Below are 10,375 nucleotides of genomic sequence, written 5' to 3' on the forward strand. Positions count from 1 at the left end.
ATCAGCAGGTCTACCTTGTAGCCGGCTGGAACTGGCTCTGTCCTATATGGAGACAGCAATTGGCATCTTCTCACAGAAGTCCCCCACTACCAAAACCTTGCCATATAAAGCCAAAAGAGATATTGGCCTAAGAAAAATATTAATTCTGGATGACTCACTATTTCTGGAGAACTTTCATACCTCTAAAAACTTGCAATTAACAAATATTTCACCTTCTTAAAATTAATGTTAACACGTTTCCCTATATTTTTTATTCTCCTGAAGTATCTAGTTTGACAGTGGGACTAATTCATGAACCTTGCTTCCATGTTCTTTTTTTCAGCTTTTTCCTTTTTCAGCCTTTTCTCATATAGAGCATTCTAGGTGGCTCTTCAAAATATGTTAGAAAAAGAGCAGTATCATTGATTATTATCTACACAGAGCCTAAATTGATAAAAATCTAGAACTTTACCCTTACAAGCATTTATACTTGGTCAAATTATGAATGGAGGAGGCTTATTTGGGCATATACAAACCATATCACTTTAGCATCATCTATAATAAATGATTTTGGCTGATATTTTGTGTATGGATAAAATAAACAGCTGACGTTTTCTAGAGGAAAATATCAAGATGCCAAGAGAACAGCAGAAAAAGAACAAGATGCTGAATAAACATTATGAGGAACTTTAAAAGAGTTATAAAAAGACAAATCTCAGTATTTGTTCACACGATAGTTGCAAAAATGCCTCAGGAAAGCACATCAGTGTTCACTGTTCTGGTTAAACTATGGTCAGTACCCAGAATAACAACACTAGATCAGATTTGTTTTCAAAATTTTCCTTAGCCATTGAGCTAAGTGCCATCTGTTACAAGATAGAGTCCCATTGCTGTCTCAGCTCATGATAAAGGAGGAAGACATATCTTCGTCACATCCCACTCAGATGAGGGAGACAAGTGACTTAGATTCATAAATCCCCAACAGAGTGGACAACGCTGAGACAAGTCTCAAAGTCCAGACATATATTAACTTCCCACAATGTACTAATTGGGTACATGGTAATTGGCTAAGTATATAACAAGTTATGGCAAGCAATACAGTATGCCTTACATTACATAATGGTAGTGAAGGAAGAGGGGAAAAAAGAAAGGAAGGAGATAGAGAGAATAGAGAAATAGAGATCACCGGTCTGGATTCCTGTGTCAATCCCACCAGTGAGGGTTCAAGGAGACATCTGTCTTCTTCGCTTCACTTCACTCTCCGAACCCCCTCGCTTCTTGCCCTCCTGCCCTCCCCCCCCCCCCCCCCCCCCCCCATTTATACACATTTTCCTTGGGTCTGTCCCTTAGGTCAACCCACATACCTATGTGTCCCATGTATGGGGAGGGGTAAGGTGATTCATGGGATGATGTAATTAGCATGATCTTGTTAATCTTTGTTAGTATATTTGGGGTGTTAAATACGCATTTTGTGGATAATGAAGCAAAGGTCATTCATTGGACAGATGGCCCTTGAAACTTTACCACCTGTGCCAGAGCAGATTCTCCACAGGGCTCCCTCCTCCAGCTGCATCTTGTGTTATTCGGGCAGCCTTATCAGCTTTGACCTCCGCACTATCCACCCCATGACTATAGTTTCATTTCTTGCAAGTGTTTGAGACACTCCTTATCTCAGAGGACCTACACTCCCCCTGCTATCATTTATCTTTTTCTCAGGCTGTTTTTCTCTGTCTTTGTTTCTCACAGGCCTGTTTCTTTCAGGACCTGTTTTTACAAGTCATCTCTCAAATCTTGCACGGTAAAGTGCATTCAAATTGTCTTTCACTAGAAATGCGTTCTAGTTTGGCCAACTTCAAAACAGTGGATTTCCTGACATTGACATTCCACACAAATATGTACATTTACAGAAACATATCACATTAAAATAAAAGTCTGCTTATACCTCCTCAAACTTCTCAGGATAAAGACTGCTTGTGCTCATTTCTCTTTTGTGGGATTTCTTGGCTGTGGCTACAATTTTGTAGACATACTTCAAGACTGATAGATTTAATTATGTTTTTACAGTTCTTAAATGCTTTTGGCACTGATTGACGTTCCTATAGAGTATAACAATATATAAATGAATCTTCCTCTTCTCCCTGTGAATTATGATACATAGTTTATCACCAAATGTTATTTTTTTCCACATGATTGTCATACCAGATAGACCTACTTGGAAACAGATCAATTTTTTTTCCTAAAGATATAATTCTGAGGCAAGCATAAAGAATATCAACCTAGAGACTTAAATTATTGGAAAACTATAAGCAACTGACAATGGAACCTTTTATTGTTAAATACCAAGTAGGCCTCATAGGCAGAATATGATAAACATGAATCCTTGAGGATATACAAAGCAAGGCTGAGAGACAGATTGACAAGAGTGAGTTTGATAAAGAGTAAGTCATAAAACTGATATAGAGTGAATCAAGCTAAAAGAATTTTATACCATCCTTCTAACTACCTTCAAATCATAACTAAGTATCAAAAAATAGAAGTAGAAATGAAATTTTTAGCATAATGCCTTATGGAAAACACAGTAATCCTCTGCAAAAAGACCTAAAATAAAATAACTATACTGAAAAGTAATTATATGTATATATTTGATGAAAGATTATAAGGATTCAGGACAAATTGTGGGTTTAAGAACTTAAAAAAATCTTAGGATTACTTTCAAGAAAGTATGGAAAGATGACATAGAAATGCAGGTTATAGAAAATAATTTCAGTTCTAAAATGGTTTTCTTAGAAATTAAAGAGATTTTTAATTTACTTTAAAAAAAACACCAAGATTAAATTCTCCGTGGAAAATTTAATAAGATCACTGCTTTTACTACAAAGTTATAAAGCATCTGACATCCAGATACTTGGAGACCTGAAAGCCCTTAGCATTTGCTTGGCTGTTTTTCATGGGTTCTGTGGTACTAGGACATGTGATTGCAAAGTTTATGTAACAAGAGTAGGTGGCAGTGCATCAGCCTCTGAATTTACTTACTTTAGAGTACTACTGTTCAGGAAAAAAAAAGTATGTCCTCATTTTTTGGTTACTCTAAAATCTCAAGGCTTTTTACAGCTCATCAGTAGATTAAATGGAGCCTTTGTCAAAGCATCAGTTCTATGGACAACTGGATTCATAAATCTTCAGGAGCACATGGCAGTTGAAGAAAACTCTGTGCATGTTTCAGCTTGTTTTCCCTAGTTCAAACAAACCTTCTTTACCCCATATCAATCTCTTGCTATGTTGATAGTCCCAACCTGGAGGTCTGGGATTTCTGTCTTGAAACTTGGAGACTTTGCCATTTCTTTAACAAGCTTTCTGCTCCTGGTAACATATCCTTTCTCTCTCCTCCATTAATAGTCAGTGAGAGACCCTTTCTTTCACAAAAAATTAATCATCTGCTTTATCAGGCAGGCATTGCTATTATACATTAAAGGATAGTTTTTAAAATGTGTGAAAGAATTGTCATCTCTTTGTACAAGGGTATTCTATTTGAATTAAACAAGGGCTCTCAAATTTGGTTAAGCACTAGGTACAAGAATTTTACTAGTGTGCCTATGGACTCTACTTCATTGTAGATGTAAAAGCAGGTAATTGTGCCCACATTTAAAATTCAGTGTATTGTCTAAAGTATAAAAAGAGAATTCCCAGTCTGAAATACAACTTATGCATCTGAAACTGTTCCCAAAATCATACCAATGGAGACTGCTTCCTTTTTCTTTTTTTTTTTTTTTTTTTTTTTTTTTCTATAAAACAGATTAAATTTTAATATTAAACCCCCTGTAGATCTTTCTGGCTCATAAACTTCTAGTGTCATCAGCTGGCTAAAAGTGAAAAATATTACATTCCTCCTACTCAACATGGATTTTCAGGTGAAACATATTAAAGAAATTCTATATTTTCAAAATGTCATTAAGGATGGCAGAAATTAAATGCGTTCTGAGGAAGGACTATCTCAGAACCTTTAATGTTATCTCTCCATATTTTGAATAAAATTATTATGGTCTTTCTGTCCTCACTAATAAAATAGAGAAATATTTCTTCTAGCAGGTTCACCTAACCATCCAATTTTTGTTTATTTTATCTCAACTGAGTCTCTGTTCTTTTCTACAACTACTGAGCTAAATAGGTTGCCGTGAAATAACCCTCTCGCTCTTTTAAGTTATGTTTTATTATTTTAATGTTTGATTTTGATGACCTTAAAAAAATGTTCCTTTCTTGCTTTTGAGGCCAATAATGAGTTTGTCCATGTTTTAATGATTTAATTTAAATGTAAATTAAAAGTTTGAGTATAAATATGTTTTCCTAGGCCTGATCAGGTTCATATATAAGAAAAGGTGAAAGGAAGGACATTCATCTTTGGGAGAAGAACATCTGCAAAACTAAAAAGTAAAGGTCCTAACAGTTTTTATACCTTTTAAAAAGCAATTAAGAAAATAAATTATAATAGCTTAGTAAAATAGTTCATAAGGACAGACATCAGTTACTCTTTCTGGCAGCTTTAGGAACATTTCCAGCTCAAACTATTTGAAATCTGTTTGCAGTATGGCTTTAATTCCATAAATGTGAGGATTTTAGACTTCTGGTGAGCCATTCAAAACACATAGAAAAGTGTTGGGTGGTATGAAATAAGGCTTAATGATAGTATTAAAGGCTTACTTTTGTTATTGTGAATTGGTACATTTGGTACCTCAGTTTGGACTGCTGTTTTGTACTGCTAAGCATTCAGGCATTATACCAATGTCAGATCCCACTGAATTTGGGATAAACAATAGATAAAAAAAAAAAAACAAAACGTAATCACAACCACCTAAATACTTTGGTCATTCTAATCAAAACTGTTAGTTAGATAATGTGAAAACAGCCAGAAAAGCAAAATGCACACTTTACAACCATTTAAAATTATACTGATAAAAGCAAATATATTGTTATGTAAACTATTAAAGCAGAAACAAGTCATCTGAGGGAATATTGTCATAGATAGCAGTATAGCTAGAAGGAGATTTTTTTTACTTTGAATATCTGTTCTTACCAGATGACTAAATGGTGATTAAAATGAATTTCTTTTTATAATCCTTTTCATATCTGAAATAGTTTTTCCTGGAGGTTTCAGTTTCAGTAGAATCTCCTTGGGAAATCAGTCTTGCGATACTGGTGAGAGTGACATTATAATCTGGGAAGTGACTGTCACCTTCTTAATCAATAAATCTACTCTTCAACTCTTATCTGCTTAGTGACAAGAATGAATTTTTAAAACTTTTTTAGCCCTGCTGTGCTAACAGGCTTTATGTGTGTTGGATTTGTTGGATGTTTGGATTTGATTTTTGTCTCCTGGTGTCCATCAGCTGAATTACTTCCTAAGTTTTAGCTCCAAAAACAAGCTCTAGTTTATTATATCTTGTACAACCTTAACTACTTCAATTACTAGATTTGTATATGGACTCTGACAGGATTATTAAAAATGCATTTTTCATAGGGTAGCCCACTTTTCCAAATGGGAAACTTGGGGCTGGGTGTAGACCACTAGAGGATGTATTATGTATCCATAATAATTTCTCTTTGCACTTATCTGTGTCATGATTGTAGCAACATGAGCTTTCCTGTCTATCATAAAATTAATAAAATTAATCATAATTTCTAATTTAAATGTAAGTTTCAACTGAAAGTAAGCAACCACTCAAATAGTTTATAAGCCGGAATGGTTACTCCAGCAGTGGTATTATTTATTAATCCTCTGCCTTTTTTTAGCAAGACTTTTTTAGCAAAAAGATACAATCCAATTCAGTTAAGAATTAATGCATGGAAACTCTATAATCTCTGTCATAAAATCATAGAGTCATAGAACGGTCCCTCGGGCATGTCAAACACACAACTCAGCTTTGTGTCATCTGCAAACTTACTGAGGGTGCACTCAATCCCACTGTCTATGTCACTGATGAAGATACTGCTTGATGGTTACACTCAAAGAGTTGCAGTCAACGGCTTGATGTCCAAGTGGAGACCAGTAATGAGTGGTGTTCCTCAGGGAATGGTATTGGGACCGGTGCTGTTTAAGATCGTTGTTGGCAACATGGACAGTGGGACTGAGTGAACCCTCAGCAAGTTTGACGACAACACCAAGCTTTGTGGTGCAGTTGACACGCTGGAGGGAAAGGATGTCTATCCAGAGGGACCTTGACAAGCTTGAGAAGTGGGCCCATGCAAACTTCATGAAGATCAACAAGTCCAAGTACAAGGTCCTGCACATGGGTTGAGGCAATCCCAAACACAAATACAGGCTGGGTGATGAGTGGACTGAGAATAGCCCTACAGGGAAGGATTTGTGGGTGTTGCTTGACCTGACAATGCTCAGCATGACCTGGCAATGTGTGCATGCAGCCCAGAAAGTCAACTGTATCCTGAGCTACATCAAGAGAAGTGTGGCCAGCAAATCAAGGGAGGTGATTCTCCTTCTCTACTCCGCTCTTGTGAGACCCCACCTGGAATAGTGCGTTCAGCTCTGGGGCCCCCAGCACAGGAAAGACATGGGCCTGTTGGACTGAGTCCAGAGGAGGGCTACGAAGATGATCAGGTGGTTGGAGCACCTCACCTATGAAGACAGGCTGAGAGAGTTGGGGCTGCTCAGCCTAGAGAAGAGAAGGCTCCAGGAAGACCTTCTAGCAGCCTTCTAGTACTTAAAGGGGGCCTACAGAAAAGATGGGGAGGGACTGTTTATCAGAGTGCAGTGATAGGACAAGGGGTAATGGTTTTGAACTGAAGAAGGGTAGATTTAGATTAGATAGAAGGAAGACATTCTTCATCATGAGGGTGGTGAGACACGGGAACAGGTTGCCCAGAGAAGTTGTGGATGCCCCCTCCCTGGAAGTCTTCAAGGCCAGGTTGGACAGGGCTTTGAGCAACCTGATCTAGTGGAAGGTGTCCCTGCCCATGGTAGTGGGCTTGGAACGACATATATCTTTAGGGTCCCTTCCAACCCAAACCATTCTATGATTCTATATGAAACAGTACTTGTCCTAATACAGATTCCTGAGGGACACCACTTGTCACTGATCTCCAACTGAACATTGAGCCATTGACCACTACCCTCTGGATGTGACCATCCCACCAATTCCTCATCCACTGAACAGTCCACCCACCAAACCCTTATCTCTCCAATTTAAATAGAAAGATTTTGTGGAGGACTGTGTCAAAGACCTTACAGAAGTCCAGATAGATGACATCTGTGGCTCTTCCCTTGTCCAGTGATGTAGTCATTCCATCATAGAAGTCCACTAGTTTGGTCAGGCAGGACCTGCCCTTAATGAAGCCACACTAGCTGTCTTGAATCACGTCCCTGTGTTTCATGTGCCTTAGCATAGCTTCTAGGAGTATCTTTTCTTTATATGATCTTCAGAGGCACAGATGTCAGGTTGTCAAGTCAGTAGTTCCCAGGGTCCTCCTTTCTATGCTTTTTAAAAATGGGTGCAATGTTTCCTTTTTTCCAGTCACCAGAAACTTCACCTATCTACCATGACTTTTCAAATATCATGGAGAGCGGCATCAAACTATTCCCTCAGGACTCTGGGATGCATCTTGTCACATCCCATAGACTCATGGGGACAAGTTCCTCAGGTGGTCACAAACCTGGTCTTCTCTTACAGTGGGAGTGACTTTGCTCCCCCAGTCTCCATCTTGCTGTCCATCCACTCAAGAGGGTTGGGAAGAGAAGTTTCCAGTGAAAACTGAGGCAAAAATATTGAGTACTTCAGACTTCTCCTCATCTGTTGTTACCAGTTTGCCAGTCGTGCTCATCGGTGTGTGTGTGCGTGTGTGTGTGTGTGTGTGTGTATGTTTTCTTTGACTCCTTTCTGGCTGACATACCTGTAGAAACCCTTATTATTCTTTGCACCCCTTGTCAAGTTCAGCTGCAGCTGTGCCTTGGCCTTCCTGACCCCATCCCTTATCAACTGACAGCATCCTTATACTCTTCCCAGGATACCTGTCCCTGCTTTCACTGCCTGTGCATTTCCTTCTTGCCCTTTAGTTTGACCAGCAGGTCTCAACTCAGCCATGCTAGTCTCTTTCCTTCCTTTAACTGATTTCTTACACCTGGGAATTGCGAGCTCTTGTGCTTTATGAAAAGTATCCTTAAAGATCTGCCAGCTCTGTTCTTCTCACTTGTCCCTATGGGCAGTTTCCCAGGGGGTCCTAACTATTATTTACTATTAAAAGAAGCCAGCTTGGATGATAACAATATTACTTTTGACTTTATAATTTACAAATATAACAGAATGTATGAACGCTAAGAACAGAAATGTATTTATTATTGGAAAAGGGGTTTATAATACTCCCATTTGCACTACACAGTGCAACAAATTTATTTTGGGTCACATAAGAGGAAGGTAATTGTAGAGGTCTCTTGCTTCTTTCATAGTTACATCTGGTTCTGACTGAGAAAATTCCTTCTCTTACAAGAAATATCAGTGGTAAAATATGAAGCTTTGCAAGCATTTGGATGCATACACAGGATGTATGACTGCATTTTTTTAAAATTCAGCATTCTGTAATTGTGAAATATGGGAAATAAGATCTTAAAAATATCCAGATTCTTGTGCTAAAATTGAACTAAAGGTTTTTATTCATTTCTTTTATTGATTACTGCTTTTTTTTAATTTAAAGCCAGATGTTAGAAAACCAACAGTTATGCTTCAGTTTTCATCCCCTGGCTTTGGTGATTTACTCCTAATCCTATTTATTGTGAACTCAGTATAAGACCGTCATTCATTTCAGGATTTTAATGTTGTGTGTGTTTTTTTTTTTTCCTTTCTTTGGAGAGAAGGAAGTTGAACTGGCTATCTGTACGTATGTTTTATGTGACTTTTGGTAGTGTCTCTGTGTGTCTATTTATCTGTCTGTCCATCTGGGATACACACTCAGCTTTGTTACTGGCTGAATGTGCAAACAGGAACATCAGTCGGGACAACAAGCAGGCCTAGATAGGCTCCATCACCCAGTCAGGAGCAATTCCCATGTCCAGGGGCTTGGGGAATTTCACAGCTACCCATAACATCCTTCACAGTGTAAGGTTCTCTCTGGCCTAATTACATGAATTTGGAAGGAGAGTTTAAATTAAGCTCTCTAATTGTCAGAAGTATGGAGAAATCAGGAATACCAGGTGAGCACGAGAACAATGAAGGCCTTTGCTTGTGTTCATAAACATGTCAAATATCGACTAGAAATAAACCACATCATCATTTTTGCAGTCACATTACTTTTGAGAAGTGTGCGATATCTGACTCACACTCAGAAGCTGTTACATATAACTTATGGCTGAAAAAAATAACCTCCAAAGTCTGTTTTTATTTTCAGTTGTTTTGCAAGGTTTTAAAAATGATCTGTTGCTGTATGGTTACAGTACTGTTTGATGCTTTTTATTGCATGTTGTCAAGAGTGTAAGAGGTCTGCTTTAAGACTACCAATTTCAGTGTTGAGAGTGACTTACAGTAGCCTTTTGTTTCTAGGATAAAACTGTAGTATCTAAACGAAGGGGTTTAAATTCTCTGGTTCAAAGTCAGTGCCTTTTTTTTGGTGATCAAAATAACATTATCTTCCTCTCTAATTCAAGTTTTGCTTTATGAAGTATTTTAAAGTTCCTTTAAGAATCGTCTATAAATATTCATATGAAAAGAGATGAAGAGGAAAACAAAACATACAGGCACAAAGGTATATGGTAATATCAGGGGAGTGATCTAAAAATAATTGAAGTTGGCAATCCATTTTTAGCTTGCAACTTGCCTGTATGCATTGTCTTCACCTAGAAAAGGAAATGGACCTGGGAGATACTAAGCAGAATGTTAAAATTGAGTCCAGTGTTTGTCAGGGACTTGAACAGAATAAAAAAATCTGATTTGAATAGAATATAGATCAGAATAAAAAAGACATTATGGAGTCTTTCAGACTAATGAGATCACATCTACGTGATGGTTCTCTGCTACAAGGCCACTGGAGAGCAAGAAATGACACATGGGACAGCACTGGATGGATGGGAAAACATTCACATTGAAAACGGTTTCAACCTGAGAATTATAAAATTATAAGCTTTCCACAGATGAAAAACTGTCATCCAAGGATGATATGGGATCTGGACTGTTTTGAGGGAAACAGAATCTAATAGAGCCAATAAATTTTTCTGTCTTCATCAGATAAAAGTTTGTTAATTTAATTTACTTATTTAATTAGCAATAGCTATAGAGTAAATTTCTGCTTTTCTTTCACTATAACAATGCTAGTTTCAAAATCTGACACAGAACACAGAGGAAAATTTGGAGATTATTGCAAAGTTATCTTTGAAATATAGTTAACGGCAAGACCTTTGCGGTCA

This window comes from Strix uralensis, chromosome 3, assembly GCF_047716275.1.
Source record: "Strix uralensis isolate ZFMK-TIS-50842 chromosome 3, bStrUra1, whole genome shotgun sequence".
NCBI classification, from domain to species: Eukaryota; Metazoa; Chordata; class Aves; order Strigiformes; family Strigidae; genus Strix; species Strix uralensis.